The sequence below is a fragment of the Arctopsyche grandis genome, chromosome 1, assembly GCF_051622035.1.
Source record: "Arctopsyche grandis isolate Sample6627 chromosome 1, ASM5162203v2, whole genome shotgun sequence".
NCBI lineage: Eukaryota > Metazoa > Arthropoda > Insecta > Trichoptera > Hydropsychidae > Arctopsyche > Arctopsyche grandis.
In genome coordinates, this window is record NC_135355.1 from 40,698,323 (window position 1) to 40,717,228 (window position 18,906).

General features: G+C 30.8%; 1 protein-coding gene across 1 annotated transcript in view; it reads left to right on the top strand.

Annotated features, from left to right (window-relative positions):
* Positions 1–18,906, top strand: part of LOC143917925 (neuroligin-4, X-linked-like) — a 283,330-nt gene that overhangs the window by 165,065 nt on the left and 99,359 nt on the right. The window lies entirely within an intron of this gene.

The following is an 18,906-nucleotide window of genomic DNA, read 5'->3' on the forward strand; positions in this document are numbered from 1 at the left end:
TAGGTGATCGACTTTAGAGAATCTTTAATTAATATTGTGTATTACATGTATTATGAGCATTAAATGTGATACTCTTCGTACATTTTATAATGATATTTCATATAGTTATATATTTAATTTGAAAGCCAATTTAAATGATTATTTTGTATGAAGTACGAAATATGTATGTACAAGAGCTCTATAAACACGTCAATTCTATATAGTATAGTGTTATTTTATAATAAATAACTATAGAAAGCATAACTAGTGGTAAGCGTATATAATGAATCATCGTCTCCAAAAATAATCGCAGCTGGCGTTCCGCAGGGGAGCTTGCTTGGTCCACTCTTGTTCTCCATATACATATATATAAATGACATAACTATTCCAAAAAAATTGTCACATAGCCCTATATGCAGATGATACCGCTTGCTTCACAAATAGCAAAAAACCAGACACTATTATTAAAAATCTTGAACACTTCACTAAGTGGAAAATTAAAATAAATCAAACCAAAACAGACGCCATATTCTTTAGTGTTAGAAAGCATAAGCCAAATTCAGATCTGAAAATTCCCTCTGGAGAAAGTCTGTAATGGCAGTCAGTAAAAAAATATTTAGGAGTAACGTTCGATAAAAGAATGAGATGGGCACCTCACATTGAGGGAGCAAAATGCAAGGCGATGCGGGGTATATCCTCAATATACCCAATATTTAATCGCCATAGTTCTTTATCAACTCAAAATAAAATGAAATAATATTGTGCGTTACTATTACCATTATTAACCTATGCTTCACCTGTATGGAATAACGCCTCAAATACTAACCTTTCGGAGCTCCAAATAATACAAATAAATCCCTAAAAATAATTTATAATACTCCCATATATACTAACTTGAAAAAACTGCATGTCATATAAAATATTTCGTTTGTTATTACTAACCAGTAGATTCTATGACAGAATCACTAATAACCATACTAACACACTTGTGAAGAGTCTCGGTGATTACAACAAAATGTCTATACCTTACAGGTATAAACACAGATTACCTAAACACAATCTGCTTTAGGCCATAGACTTTTTTAATATTATGACGAGAGTTTTTATTAATATTATGTATTAGATGTATTATGAGCATTTATGAGAATTGTAAATAGGTTTTTAAGTTCTTTTTCCTATTATGCTGTACATTAACATTATAAGAATATAATACTATGATTACAAACAAAATTAAATTAAAATTGTAATATAAAAAATGATCAGTAGATCAGTAAAAATTGAAATCAAATGACTAACTATAGTAATAGTAACAACACTTTTTGAAAGTTGTCAATGTATACGAATTTTTATTTAATATTTTATTAAAATTTATCAGTATTATGACAGTTTGATTGTATTGTGAACATAATTTAGTAATAATAAAAAGCATTTAAAAATCTAAAAATTATGTAATATGTACATATGTACATATATGTTCACATTTTTCCGGATGTGTTTGAATTTAATTATATTATTAATTTTCATATGTATATATGTACATAAACATAAATGATATATTTATGGCCGTTGAAAGTTTAGATCTCAGATTATTCAAAACTATTGATTTCTTTGTGATTAGGTTCCATCCAATCCGATTTGGATGCTATTTGTACATACCTCTTATACAGTTTACATGGTTTTCGTTTAAGAAGTCATTTTTTATTAAATAGTTAGCTGTAAATATGTTTGCCGTTCAAAATTGAAAACTGGATTCAATTAAGTGTTTGGGTACATTATTTTGCGAAAGTTTCGGTTTTAAAGCACAAGGACTACTGAAATGTTGGGTTTCTTTACTGCGCGTAAAGAAACTTTAACTAGTAATTTAGTGTTTCAAATCCGATATGATTCACTTTCAAGAAGTATTATTTAATATTTTTAAATAATACGCAGCTCTAGTAAAGATTAAATTGTTTTAAAATTGAGAAAGTGCAGAGGGGATGTTTAAAAGTTATTAAAACCGTCACAGCAATTAAAGAAAATTGGTAAGCTCTTACAGGAGATGGTAAATTTGGATTTCTATACCATTTAGATTTAACTCGTTAACATTGAGAAAATCTTAGCTATATTTGCTGTCCTCTTTTATAATGACCAGAGTGATGTATAAACATATTTATGGCAGTTTATATCTTTTGTCAGCCTCAATTTCTTTGATATCAATTAATTATATAATTTTTGATATCTTTAGCTAGCTTCTTTCATATTTTATATTCAAAGTTCAAGACTTTCAAATTTAACTCGTTACATTGAAAAAATCTTAGCTACATTTGTTCTTCCCTTTTCTAATGACCAATGTGATGTATAAACATATGTATAGCATTTTCAAATTTTTTATCTTTCTCAACTTGTTTGAATTTTATGATATTAATTAAATATATAATTTGTGATATCTTGAGCAAGCCTCTTTTCATATTTTATATTCAAAGTTCAAGATTATCTTTCATAACGAAACAAAAGCTGAAATCTGAGATAGAAAATTATGTTATTTTTGTTAAGTTCTGAAATATTTCAATTTCAAGACATCATTTATCACAATTCAAATAATTGAATTTTATTATATTACGTCTAAATTTTGCTTCCGACAATCTTATAGAGGTTCTTAACTTCTTTACTATGTATATATCAATAGAATTCTTCAATAAATAATAATAAACACTTTTGTTTTGACTCATTTTCATTGATATAATGTTGTGATTTGTTTATACTGGAAATTTCTCATACCTTTATATAAATACTATTTAAATTGTAGGGCTTTCAAACCGCTATCAATTATAAATCAAAATTATTATCGATTATAATTTATATGGAAGAACGAAAAAAATGTTTCAAAAGCATATCCAGACTTTTTTAAGAAATAGGCGTATATATTTTTTATTTTATTTCATTGAACAAGAACATTCCCCTTTACAGATCACTCCAAAGCGACGAATGCACTACATATATAATACAATCAATATATGTATATAATCATTTTATACAATGCGAATTCATGCAAACATCCACAGTGACATCTAGGGAGAAATTTTTGCAGCATTTTATAATCAAATTGCCGAAACTCAAGACACTGAATAGCTTCAGATTGTCAACTCTTCAGGAATCGTATCAATAAAAATCAGAAAAATTGGCAAACTCTGATAATAAACGATTGAGCTGAAGTAACAAACCAAGGTCTGGCCAGCAGCGGGACTCTAATGGGGCTCAAACTCGTGACTACTCTGCTCGAAATTATAATATGCTTACCACTTGTCTACGACGCTGGTTAATATATCTTTGAAAAACATAAAAAAGGGATAGCGTTTAGCAGTTGCTTTGAAATTTAGTAACAGGCGAGGACCAGGTCATTAAACCAATAAAATATGATTGAAAGTTGTTTCAATAATGTATACAAGGTCTCGGCAAAGGGACATTTTGTTAATGACGCAAAGACTCAAGGGGTGATTTAAACGAGAAGTAAAACTTTCTTACGACGAAAGATACAACATATAACAGGGTTCTTCAACATTCGGCCCCCAAACTCATTTAATCTAAAGTCAGATTTCGAATACGGCCCGTGGCCCTTTAATTTTTATTTATTTATTTTATTTATTACTTTATTTATTTAATTAATTACAAACAATGTAGCATTTCATTTATACATAAATCTGATAAAGAAACAATCGATTTGGAGTTACAAATACCCCCAAATTTAACCAGCAGTATGATGGATCGAACCCACTGATCACTTGGTGCTAAATTATCAATTAATTTTCGACGATTTACATATGTCTTTAATTTTCTAAACTTCACCCAGATAATTAAAAAAAAACTGCTTAGCTAGAAATTGACGATATGTTCATATATTATTCTAGTCTACCTTGTAAACATAGAATGAATTCAAGACGATAAACGATATATAATAATAATAATTTTTATTTTTAGTTGTTTGTGTATATATGCTGGGATTCTTACTAAGAGTTAGCAAACCTTTCCAGAGTACGTTGGTGCTTAAAATTCTTTATGAATCTTTAGTACGTAGTATTCTAGAATTTTCTTCTATTATATGGAATCCTACCCATATAACTCATTCATTGAAGATTGAGAGAATCCAAAAACGGTTTCTCAGATATCTTTATTTGAAACAGTATGGTTATTATCCTTGGCTATATCCTAGTGCATTCCTATTAGGGGCGTTAGGTTTCAACTCATTGGAGTCTCGTCGGAATATGTTACTGGGAAGGCACTTTTTTAAGCTGTTGAATGGGATAATTCACAATCCTCAGGTTCTAAATGAATTTAGGTTTAATGCACCTAGCAAATTCAGGGACTTGAGATATCGTGATTTGTTTGTTCCTCCTGTGGCTCGCACACATATGTTGACAACGGCTCCTATATCTAGGGCTATATATCTGCTCAACCGGATTTCTGGTGAAATTGACCTCTTCAATATAAAATATACTAATCTGGTTGAGTGGTTGTTGAGGAATGCCAGTGGTTGATTTTGCCTATTTTAAATATGAATTGTTATTACTTTATCTATGTTTTTTTTTATGATTTTATGATTTTAATGATGTTGTGTCAATATTGTTATTTTTATAAGTTATTATTACTGTTATGATGTTATTATTACTAAATGACCGGCCACAGTGACGCGTTGGAGATCTCTGTAATGTCACTTTGGCTAATATGTTAAATAAATAAATAAATAAAATAAAAAAATATATGTTTTGTTTTTGTTATGTCTAATTTATTATTTTGTTTCTTGTCTTTTCTGTTATATTTTTGACCATTGTGGCGCATTAGGAATTCCTGTAATGCTACAACGGTCCAAACTTTAAATAAATAAATAAATAAATAAATTATTAAAGAAAATCATTAAAATTATACAAATAATATAATTTCCGATTACATTATTATAATCGAATTTTTATTTTATCAGGATTTTCGTGAAGATTTTAATTTATTTCTGGTTATTTAAAAAAAATACATATATTAGTTAAAACTTATACAATTAAATTTATAAACATTTTTTTGCATTGATGTATTACATACAATACCTATTTACATTTATTTTGCAATATAAATATTTTAAACTTATAAAAATCTTAATTTTCTGAAGCTGGTGAAAACCAGCTTTTGATTTGTAAAAAGACAGAAAACCGGCTTTTTTTCGGGCGGTTTTTTGAAACCCCTATATTGATTCGATTTAATTACTTTGTTTTTGCTTATCGCATTTGGTGTGAAATTCGCCAAGGAATTAATTACTCTTGGTTTAGGCATGATAATAACAGCCAAACGATTCTCGATAATAAATTCGATTATATTTTTCGCAGTCAGTATTTTCCGACGAAATCCGATACGCTTTGAAAAATGGCGTAACCACGAAAAAAATACTATTTATATTTTAATTTGATGAAAAGTAATGAATAATAATGACCGTATAATATTTCACGAAACGCACTTAGTCACTAAATAAATATTCAACGATCTATTCTCCGAATCTAATATTTTTTAATGAAATTGATATAATTTTTTTTTTAACTTAACGAGATATATTTTTAAAATATATTAACGTATATATCAGATGCTTGGTTTCAATTGAACATAATACCGGAATCACACCACACAATGTCTTCAGTATGTCTCTAACTTGAAAGTTGGCTAACTTTATCAGTGATTAATCTAATTGGCAAAACTTTGGACGGCAACAACGTGCGGACACTTTAACGATTGGAATATTGTCTCGTTTCTGGTAGCCGAGTGATAACAGTTGATATTTAATAATAATTACACCGAGAAGTTCGTTCCTTATCTTCGGACTCGATCTTTTTCTTCGAGAGACAGTGGAAAGAACCTCGGCAGCCGATGAGAGTGTTGATGAATGGCCCCGAGGGTTCATAATTTAATTTAACCGCCAAAATTCCAAGTTAAAATTAAACGTCACTTCGTTGAAAAACGTCGTATCTATACCGTCAATCCCTTTGAAGACCCTTCCGATACGTTCAAGTCCTTAAAAGCTACGAAAGTCGTTTCAAAAGTACAACCTGTACATTTTTATTTGGCTTAAATGTGTTTAAGCCCCATTAAAACTGCGATTCCCAACCGGAAATATACGGAGTTAGTTAGTAATTACCGCTCGAATAAGTAAGTTTAGATAAAAAAAATATATTGATATAGAAAACCAATCTTCATAAACGTGTTGAAATAAAAAACTGTCCAAATAAACGCAACATAACACGGAGAAAATATCCATAAAAATATATATATTTTTGACTTTTAAAATTCGCTAGACAATTAATTATAAGTATTTTAAAACAATAAAAAATCATAATTAATAGAAAAAACATCTGACTATTGATTCCAATACTCACTTTGATCACAACAATACTAAATTTTGAGTTAAAGACTCAAAGGTGGAAAAGCTCAGATGTGGAAAATATCTCATTAAAGCTCAGCAGAAACGATTTCATTGAGAAGTTGGATAGCTCTTGGAATAGGAGCCATTCGATAAAGAACTGTGCGAGCAAGAGGTATGTACATCCATCAAATGATGATGTCTCCACACACACATAATTACTAGGGATATAAAGTCTTAATTATTCCAGCAATGACGGGAATGACGTATTACCACGTAGAAGCTGGAGAACAAAACGAATTAATGAGAAGTTTCTCAGAAATTCAACGGAATTTTACCCAAGCATGCCCAAACGGAAAGGAGTAGGATAGCTGTATGGGATATAATACAATATTAAATGGAAATAAAGAGTAAACTAGATACATAATTGATGAAATAGGCTGCCGAGGAGTTCGCCAATTAAGGCTTAGATACTGTTGATGGGAAATAATACAAACGTTAGATACTGTAGATGGAAAATTCGAGATAAATCTCTTTAACAATATTCACAAATCAAACAATCCAGTTTTATTTGTACTGTGCGTATTTAATTATAGAACAAGACTATTGAATTGCGATCTTACTTATGTCTTCTATTTATTGTATTAAAAACCGTAAAATATATTTCTATTAATCTGTCGCTTAAATCTTCTCGACATATTTTTTGTTTTATTTTACTTTTTATTTTTTAATCTTCTTAAGCCACGGCGTAGCTAACTAGAAGAGCTATTGCTTAATAGTAGAGAAGTTGCGGGTTAAAGTCCCGGCCTAATACTCTCTTTTCTAGATCTTGGTGGTTATTAAAACACAAACTAACCGTCTCCTAGAATTTTCCGATTTATCTAGCTCAATTTTTGTAACGGATCCATTCAATTGGTATCCTCTACCTCAGTTTCTAGCAAATTTGAATTATAAGCATCTTGAATATGTAGAATCTTATGAAATTTTACCTACAAAATAATATATTTCTCACAAATCAAAGTTTGTCCATAAATGTATCTCTTGTATTATTTTTTTATAATACTAGCTGAACAATAACTCTTGTAAGTTTCATCGCAATCGGTTGAATGGCATAACAAAGCATACGTGACAGACAAACAGACTACCATTGATTTTTATATACATATACATATGTATGTATACATATTAATATAATCGTACTTTATGTTTAAAATTCTTGGCAGTTACATATGTACAAAAAATAATCTAACCATAAATAAAGTCTAGGGATAACATGATATAAATTTTTGTATGTAATAAAATATTGACAGTGCAGATTGACATTAACATACATATATCACCAATTAGATAGAATTTTTCTATGTTAATAATATGTATTAATTTTTTAGAAGTTGGTCTGGGATACTTCGACCCAATATGGCAAATTCAGTATACATATTTTAAATAAATATCGTATAATAATACGTTATAAATGAATACTCACTATTCCAATTTGAAAACTGTAGAATTCCATTCTGGACGATTAAAAATTCATCTTTGTATAGCTATTAGAGTTTGCTCGTGATAAAAATTGCGCACAATCTATATTTGAAATTTGTGATTAATCCCATAAAACTCTGTTAATGGCTGTAATATACCTATACATTTCATTTATGACGAGATTTATGGCGTTTCTCGCAGGTTATCTTTATGTATGTAAAATCTTCTTAGGGCTATTCTTAACTACGCAAAGAATAACTTAAGACGAAGAATGACTAAAGGATTTAACCGAAAAAAAGGCGGAGAATTGCCCGTTTGGGTCCTATTCGGCGGGTGAAATTTACGGTTTATGTCTTTTACGAGATGCCATAAATAAGTGGTTACAAATTTGGCTACAGTTTCAATGAGATAAATCAAACAAATTAAGCGCACTGACGCTAACGCGAATACTTTCGACAGCCGACGGGCCGGAGAAGTGTGAGAAAACCGCTTTCAAATTTAACCAAACGGTTAAAAAAAGCCGAAAAAGAATTTGCACACCTCTGCGTGCGAATGTGTGGTGTCATCTCACAAAGAATCCAATAAAGTGTTTACCGTATTTTACGGATAGGACGCGGACAAAGACGCGGGTATCCAATATCCATACTGTTGTTCGGCAGGACTCGCACTATGTCTCTTTATTATCGCCTCACAATGGATGAAACACGCCAAATTTAATCAGGACCGTTTTCCTATAATAGAAATGTCAAAGCGTAGAAATTGAGGGTGTACACGTGCGTGACGCCACTATACCGGAAGTAACCTGAGGAGGGTTGGGTGTCTAACTTAAGGGTATATACCCACATACATGCATGCAGGTGTGTATGGAGCATGTGTTCCACTTCAAACTCTTCGTTTTCGTATGTTGTGTTAGTGAAGATATGATACCTATAGCTGCACATGATTCGATAACCGATTCCATTAAGATGTCCTTTCATGTTGAAAGAAAATAATCAAAATCAACCATAAAGCTTTACATATGAAAACAGCTTAGTATTTGAGAGATCGAGCTATACTTGATGAAGAGCCCGAGGACAAAGTATCAAAATAATTTATTAAATCTGTCTTCGAAGACAGGTATATTAAATAGGTTTCATTAAATTTCTGATATACCAGATCTTTTGAACAGGTTTCATTCATAATAGATTGGTATGGAATGGGTAAAATCTGGTCATTTGCACAGCTATGATACCCATAGCTACACATGATTCGATAACCGATTCCATTAAGATGTCCTTTCATGTTAAAAGAAAATAATCAAAATCAATCATAAAGCTTTACATATGATAATAGCTTAGTATTTGAGAGGACGATCTATGCTTGATGAAGAGGCCGAGAGCATACAAAATATCAAATTAGTTTATTTAATATGTCTTTGAAGACAGGTTTATTAGATAGGTTTCATTCAATTTCTGGTGTACTTGATTTATTCGATCGATGTTTTGAACAGGTTTCATTCATAACACATTGGTATGGAATAAGTAAAATCTGGTGATTTGAACAGCTATGATACCTATAGCTACATATGATCCGATAACCGATTCCATTAAGATGTTCTTTCATGTTGAAAGAAAATAATCAAAATCAACCATAAAGCTTTACATATGATAACAGCTTAGTATTTGAGAGATAGAGCTATACTTGATGAAGAGGCCAAGGATATACAAAACATCAAAATAATTTATTTAATCTGTCTTCGAAGACAGGTACATTAAATAGGTTTCATTAAATTTCTGATGTACTTGATTCGATCGATGCTTTGAAAAGGTTTCATTCATAATAGATTGGAATGGAATGGGTAAAATCTGGTCATTTGAACAGCTAAATGAGTTTTTCCATAGTCAAGACCTATGTATTTACATTGAGTGGCGTTTTCCATTAGGAATAATTGGAAACTTTAGAAAAAGGTGAGGTATCGATATTGAAGAGTGGGTGGATCAGTTTATGGGAGGATTATTAAAATTAGGACGTGTTTTCATGTTTTTATAGTATTATTATACAAATGATGTGGTTAAATCTCTTTTTAACGGTGTTACAATTCTCCATCTTAGGATTTGAAAACGTAATAAATGTTCGAAGTATTTTCACACTCAAATCCTGTCAGACTTTATATATATGTTTGTATGTGAATTTATATTGCATATTCCAAAAATTATATTTTAATATTATTAATAAATAAAACAGTAACATTTTTGTAGTTTTAAAGAATTATATTGAATGTAAATTTTTGATCTGTAATTTTTATAAAAAACTTTGAGTAATTACATATGAATCTGTTAATTTACTTTATCACTTTAGTACGTAGATTCATTAGATTTATCAAATCATTTTAACAACTGCCTTACTGTCCGTCTATACTTTAAAAATCCATTAGCCAATGTGCTGGACTTTAAGCTTTCAGTCAAAAATGTGTGTTTAGAATTAAAATAATGCAAAACCAGCGGGGTAAATTATTTAAATTAATTATAAAAATCATTATGCTACCCACACTATAAAAATATGTATATCTCAAATTATTAGTAAAGTCGAATTTCTCCACAGATGTCTCTATGATACTGTATAAAAATGAATTGTTTATCGATGATTGTATTTGACCATGAAAGTACATTGGGTTTACCTGTTAGGCCTATCTGTAATATATAATATATAAAATAAATAATAAATATGGATCGCAAAGTCTGTGCAGTAGTATGTATATAAATGTTGGTTTTTATTTATTTAAAAAAATAAAAGATTTATTCGTCACACTCTCACTCTCTCCAAGTCTTTAACCAGCAGCGTGGTCTAGTGGTGAGTATTGAATTATTTCGTGCTTGATGCCACGGGTTCGATTTCCACTAAGTCTCGTTGTTGGCAAGACCTTGGTTTGTCGAGGTCGATCGTTTCTTATCATAATAATTATGTATTTAGATGTCTCGTTAATTATGAATTTTCAATTGATTGTAATAAATTAGTCATGGTGACGACCTGGAGCTAATCTGCAATGTCACAAGGGTGAAATTTTAAAAATAAATAAGTCATAAAATCGACAAAAAATATTAGAGGCTTTCAGAAAAATATTTATTTTCTCCACGGCTAGGTTGTTTTGGTATGTCAGTCTTTATATACTAGGTACACATTTTGAAGAACGTATACGCTTTCATTGACGTTAATTCGAACCGGTGCGATTATATTGAAACTTTCGAGGTGATTGTTTTGGCACAATGGAGTCGTAAAGTGATTTAGCCATGAATATGTCAAAGTTAACATGTTGTAACACGCATATGGCAAACCTTCGTCAAGAGACGGGCCTTTCGCGGTTATTTATTGACAGTGGAAAATCCGATAGTGGCGCCATCTATAATACTTGTGTGACTGTACACTTGTGTACCCCTCCTTCGGAAAATTCGAACTGAGGTCGGCTTCATCGTCGTGGAACTTTCCTCGAAAGTTTCCCGTGCGAGCTGGTCGTGCTCACCCCTTTTCCCGGGCTCACCCTTTCCCGTCCCGACGGGAAGTTTCCCGTGTAAACATATTTTGAAAGCGCTTACAATGTTTCCAAGGACTTACCTGATTTTGTTAGGGACTTTCTTCTTTCGCGCGAGCACAAGAAAGTACGATTTTACGAAGCGTTCTATTGCGCGCAGAATACTGTTTACATTTCATTAGCTCACATAATCTGCGGTTAATAAATTTGCCGTTGATAAAACTTAAGACGAACCATATTTATACGTTATGAACTTAATTATGCATTTTGCCGCTGAGATGGCTCAAGTTTGCTTCAAGATGGCTCAAGGTGCGGTTTGATTGGGATTAGGAAAAACGGATTAGAATCGTGGAAACACCATGTTTGATTTTGTCGACTGTTTACAACACTCACATATAAACTGAGAACTACATACAAACATATGTCAAATTGGTTATACTATTTGGTCAAAATATTACATCTTAAGTACAAGCTTCATAGTTTTTACAGGATTTATGTATATTAGTTTCAGTTTTTCAATTGGTCTGACAAACTTTCTATACTATTCTGATTGTTTTGAAACTTTGCCATTTTGCGAGGATTGGCCACTGAGAGACATTTCAATTGGGTCAAAGTCGATGGTGAATTATAGTCGTAATATATTTTATTTTATTTTATTTTTATATAGATATGTATGAACATTCCCCAATGCACCTTCCTGGACAATTAATTACAAACAATGCAGCATTTTATTATTACATAAATGACTGAATTTCCAGAAGCTGAAAAACACGAAATAGCAATGAATGAATTAATTTATTACAGAATTAATCCATTGAGACATCTATGGATTTAGATTTTGTACATAATTTTTACAAATTATACACACAATAAATACAGAAGATTTGTGACAACAGGAAAGATGATTTTTTGCCAATTTTGAGGAATCGTTTCAACAATGATGAGATAAAATTAGCAAACTCTGATAAGAAACGATTGATTTGGAGTCACAAATACCCCCAAATATAACCAGCAGCTACTTTCGAAACCCATTAACAGTCCCAATTAGGTGACTAAAAGGTTGTGTATGTACTAACATATTGGAAGCTTTGGATTTGCGTATATGGTTTTTGAAAACTCTAAATGGCTATTGAAATAAGAGACATCCTATTTCTTCAGCTTCTGGAAATACAGTGATTTATGTAATAATAAAATTCTGCATTGTTTGTAATTAATTGTCCAGGAATGCACATTGGGATCTTCCTGTCAAGCCTTCCTGGTATATATCTATGTAAAAATAAAATAAAATTTCTCTAATTGGGTAAAGTGTACATTCACCATTTCACCAAAACTTATCTTTTTGGTCAAAAATCTATAGGATAGATATGTTTGTAAGTGATTTTTCTAGATTGATTTAAACCTCAATTGATAGTAATATCTAGTCAACCGTAATAATAAAATATCATAAATTTTCTGTAGTAAATAGGTATCGTTAACTTTTTTTTTTGTACAGTAAAAAAATAAGCGTAATCGTAAAGCCGTATTAGATACGTATCATTTAGATTTATGTGGTACAAATCTTTTTTGCAAAAATACGTATGATCATTTTTTTAATATCAATTTTGGATGGAAATACATATATTATATAAATGATAATCGGGGTAGAAAATTGAAAAGATAACCAACAATGTTGGTTGCTCGCAAAAAAGCTTTTGTGTTGAATTTTTTTAATACATAGTACATATATACATATTAATGTTTATTTGAGATGGTTTTTTTTAATTCAAAACCCTATGAATACCCTTTTAATTATTTTCTACATCTTGAAGATATTCAAACACATAAATGCACATTTATGTGATTGATTATACATAGTATGTGGAATGTTTTTTTTTCTATATTCTCAGTTACGTGGGTGTTTTTGATCTAATAAGAAATGAGCAAATATATATGTATATACGTATATACATACATATATGTATAATACAATCTCGTATATGGATACATCATATTAAAGCGAAATACGAAACCCGCTGAAGTGTAGAAATTGCGATTCATAACTGTCAGTAGCAATTATACAAATGTAATTGGATACGTACACTCACAAAATTAGCATCGGTTATCTACTGAAGGGATAAATGCTTTTAGGGGTTAAATCGCGTCAAAGCCTTAGCCTATTCCGGCATCTTCGGATTATTTCCCAACTCTCCAATTCGCTCAATTCACTTACGAACACCTATCAAACGTGATTTTAAAATATGTAATTAAATTTCTATTAAACAAATAGACTATCAAACGTCAAGACACGCTGTAGTTGAATTATAGATAAAAAGCTTTCAAGGAATATGTAATAATTTAACAGACTATTAACTTTTGATGTTAATATTAAATTTATTTTCTATTAAACTTTTAAATTATTAGAATATTTATGTTTTACTCGTAAAAGGGATTATATCGAAATAATGCCTTTGAATCGAGTTGCAAAGGTTATTTATCCCCCCAAATGAGTTTTTCCAAGGTTGGGAAATTTCCATTACAAAATTTAGTTCAGTCGAGGTAAATGAAAAGTTTCTAGTTTTCGAGGAAAAAATGGCAAATATATGTATGTATTTTCATGCTCCAGGGGTTGTTTGTATTTTTATTACTAACCTCTTTTACGTTTCACATTGTTTTCGTTTAAGAATTCATTTTTTATATCTCTTATTAAAAATGTTTATTTCGATGATGACGATTCAGTCAGCATCCGAATCAATACCTATTTTTTTTATTTAAAGTTGTGAATCAAATATATTCTTTAACACTGAATCCTAAATTTTAAAATATACTCTTTTAACTATCAGTAACATATTTAAAGAATACTTAAATATAAAAACAATGAACTGAACTGAAGACTAATTGTTGTACTTCGGGCACAGTTTATAAACTGAATCCGATTATATTATTGCTTATCTTATAGGGATTATATTTTCTTATCGCTTGAGAACACTTTGATCTTAGAACAATGAACTGAAGAGATGCGTTGAGCTGTTTATAATTTACTGCACTGACTTCTTAAATCAATGAATATGACTATCGATGAGTCGCATGTTAAGACTAACTATTGTACTTCGGGCACAGTTTATAAACTAAATCCGATAGTATTATTGCTTATATTATAGGATTAGATTTTATTATTGCTTGAGAACACTTTGATATTAGAACAATGAACTGAAGAGATACGTAGAGCTGTTTATAATTCACTGCACTGACTATACTTGTTAAATCAAAAGTTATGACTCTTTCGATGAGTCGGATGTTAAAACCGACTGTTGTACTTCGACACGGTTTATATATGTATTCTGAATCCGATAATGTTACTGCTTATCTTAAAGGATTAGATTTTCTTATCACTGTAGAATACTTTTATATTAGAACAATGAAATTAAGAGATGCGTAGAGCTGTTTATAATTTACTGCACTGGTCGACTCGGTCTGATGTCTGACTAACTGTCACATCGAAATGGCGGTTTATAAATTCAATTCATATCAAATTGTTATGAACAGTGTCTGGCATTCTTCTCTATTTGCAAATATCTCACTGGATATATATAATTATAGCTTTGGTCATGTAAAGAGACAAATTAGAGTATGCACACTTGAAAGACATGCGAGGTATTTATTATATAATATATGCGTATGTTAATGTATATACCTGTACTAATACAAAAAAAATTTGGATGTGACCAACCCATCTATGTATAAGAATATAAAACAAAATTTGACATTGAACCGTATAAACACATTCACACATACCGGCATCATTATGAAATACTAGCTATGACAGCATTTTCAATACAAATTGAGCGCAAATGTATGGAAACTTGTACAAGACAAAAGTTCTACTTTGGGTTGTCTGATTTTGATCAATTTTTTTTTATTAATTGAAATTACTATCAGTATTATACAAAATAAATATCAAGAATATTAAAATAATTTAAAAGGTCAAAATAAAATAATGTAATATTGTTTTAAAAAAAATTACTACTTCCGCTTTATGTTCTAATGCAGATACTCTGCATATAAAATTAATACTTTCAACGGAACTTTCCGGATTTAGCTGCATCGCACCGTATATATGTATATACATATATTATATAAATGCATATGGGATAAGTAAAGCACATTTTGCACATAGCTGGACCATGTTGAACTATTATACAAAAGAGCAAACAGTGCGAGCAATTGTTTGTGTCGATTTCAAAGAGGTCTTTTGGGTGAGCGCTCACGTACGGGCGCATCGTTGCGTGGCTGAAAATTCTGAAAAAAATAAATAAAATGAAAATAAAAACACCGAGCACACTCGATTGTAAAGGGGACCGAATTAAATTCTGACCGGGTACGTTTGAAAGTGAAAGCTTTCGAAGTGAAAATATCCCTTTGCAATCCAAGGAGTCGTCGGCCATTCATTCCCTTTTTTTCGTGCGTGCGCATTCACTGTCAAGTGTTTCTGGACGTATAAAAAGGAAAATATTCCCTTTGTCGCAAAACGAATAATGTAACACGCATAAGCTTTCTACGTCCTTCAAAAAATAAAAAATAAATATATATATAAAAATCTACACACTCTTTGACAATAATGTGATTCTTCGAATTGAAATTCGTATTCCTGTACGTACGAAAGCATTGAATATCTAATGACAAAATGTAAGCCAACTTATTCTAATGTATGTAAAATTACCTCGTTTAACTCTCATCAATAGATAGCATTTTACAAAATTTATTTTTCTCAAACTATAATATACATACATACATAGTCGTATTTTTTTCTACTAACTACATATTCATGAGTGTATAAGTATATTTTCCAAAAAAAAAAACCATTTAAATTTAATACTTAATCAACAATTCCAGTTAAATTTGTATATAGCCAGAAGTATGGCTCGGTGGTTGCGTTTATGTTTAGCACCGAGAGGTTACTGGGTTCGATCCCGTGCTAATCTTTAATACTGCTAGTCAAACTTGGATATTTGTGACTCCAAGTCAATCGTTTCTTATCAGAATTTCCAATTTATCTGATTTCATTGTTGAAACAGTTCCCTCATTAAATTGGCAAAAATCATCCTTCCCGCTATGTCATAAATATCTGCATTTGATTTATGTACATATGTAAACATTAATGTAAAAGTCTAAATCCATAGATATGTATTAATTTATTTAAATTTAGTGTTCTTCAGGCTCTTGAAAATACAACGATTTATGTAATTAGAATGCTGCAATGTTTGTAATTAATTGTCTATGAAGGCACATCGGTATCCCTGTTAGGCCTTCCTGCTAAAATAAATCTATGTAAAATAAATTAAAAAATACACACACACACAGACACACACAAAAATTTTTTCTAGATCATGAAAACGTGATCAGTGATCGATTCTGAGTTCGAATCAGTCAAAATCTCGAGTTCGAATTTTCGCATGATCACAAAACTTCATCTATTGTTACTACGTACATAGATAAAGTAGAAAAATATCATATTTTCATATTTTCAAATGCGTGGTCACGGGTTAAATCCCTGATGTGTGTTGCTGGCCAGACCTTAGATAAATGATTCCAAGGTCGATGTTTTAATATTTGAATTGAGCAATTTATTTTATTTCATTGAAATAGTTCCAACAAATTGTCTCCAAGTGACACCAAGCCAGTGTTTTCATACTATTTTCATACATTTCGTTGTGGAAAGGTTTTATTTGAATATGATTTTAATATTTATAATATAAATGCATTAGTATCATAAATTTCACCCACGGCAACCCCGGCATATTGGGAAAATATAATTAGGTCCATAAGTTATTCCTATATCATAAATAAATGAAATAGGAAGGATAGTCCAAGGCTTATCGCCCTATCATACTTTTTTTTTGTGTATTTGCTTATATATTATACATATATTGTATACTTCAATATACCTGATATTTATAGCTTTCTTATAAGTAAATTCTTCTTATTAGTCTAATTGAGGATTTTTGTAGACATACATATATGTAAATAAGAGCATCAATTTAGGGTCTTGTTATACGATTAAAATATACTTAATCTGCCTAATTCATTTAAAAATATATTTTTAATATTTATGTACATAAAATCAAGCTATTTATTGGAAAAATATCTAAAATTACTTCTTTTATATACAATAATCAAAATTTTTTATGGAAAATTAAATGATGGTCACGTTAGAAGTGCTGCACTTTTCACTATAAATTTTCAAGTATTGTGCAATGTAATATTTCGTGAAATTAGTTTTCCTTGATTATAATCCGCGTGCTTCATTAATATTGCTTTCAACTATTTTGAAGGAAGAGCGCAATTTCAGTCGTTTGAATTTCGTTTCAGCATAAATTTCAAATGCAATTTTAGCCGCAAATCGTTTCGCAACCACCGTTAATTTATGCCTGCAATATGTATGTTTGATTTAGAGCAACCGAAATTTCACCTCTGATACCGAATGGTGAGGCGTAATAAGTAAATTTTCCGCAGAAACTTTTCCACGCCGGTAAATGGTGGAAATTTTCCACCGCACGAAAACTTTTTTTAAGCGATTGCATTTCCACTTTGAGAAACTTTTTTCCCCCCTTTTTGCGTAATGAATGTGGAGATAGATTCACTCGTCGAGACGCGGAAAAGCGTGTGCGAGCGTTCAAAGTAGCTGGAAAATGGCAGAGAGCCTGTTTACACATGGAGAATGGCAGATGGAAAAAAACCCGGTATATTTACGACAGTTTCATATTACTTGGAAAAGCGTGGGACTTTCAAGTCGGAAAATTACGATTATATGGCGTGCAGTTTGAACGACGACCTAATTCATTATTTTTATTGCGGGCGATTCAATTCGGCTCCGATGGGTTTCGCGAGATGGGAGAATCATCATTTTTTGAAATTGATCAGATACGAAAACTGAAATTCAGCAATCCGGATGTGCTTTCGAAGAACGCTCGCGGAATTTGATAACCGCCAGCTCCTTAAACCGCATTAAGCCAACGTGGCGATTTATAGCAGAGACTGCAAGCTTTCAACCGCAATCAAAGTAATGATGGGAGCTTTCAAATCGAATGTAAAAGTCAATTTAAGCATTAAAATAATACGATGAATTACCCAGCGTCCCATGTATAATACCAAAGTTATAAAGAAATTTGGATGTGACCAAATCACGACTCCATTTATGTATTTGAGGAATAAAATAAGGATAAAAACCAGAATTCGATAATTAAACACGTTCACACATATCGGCTGTAAGAGCATTTTCCATACAAATTGAGCGCAAATGTAGGGAAACTACACAAGACAAAAGTTGATACTATAATTATATAATAAGAGTAAACTGCTACTTCCAGTTGAAATGTCTTTACCCTTCAGATATAAACACAGATTACCTAAACACAATATGCTTTAGATCATCGACTTTAGAGAGTGTTTAATCAATATTATATATTAGATGTATTATGAGCATTTATAAAAATTGTAAATAGGTTTTGGAGCTCCTTTTCCTATTATGCTGTACATTAACATTAAAAGAATATAATATGATTACTAACAAAATTAAATTAAAATTGTAAAATAAAACATA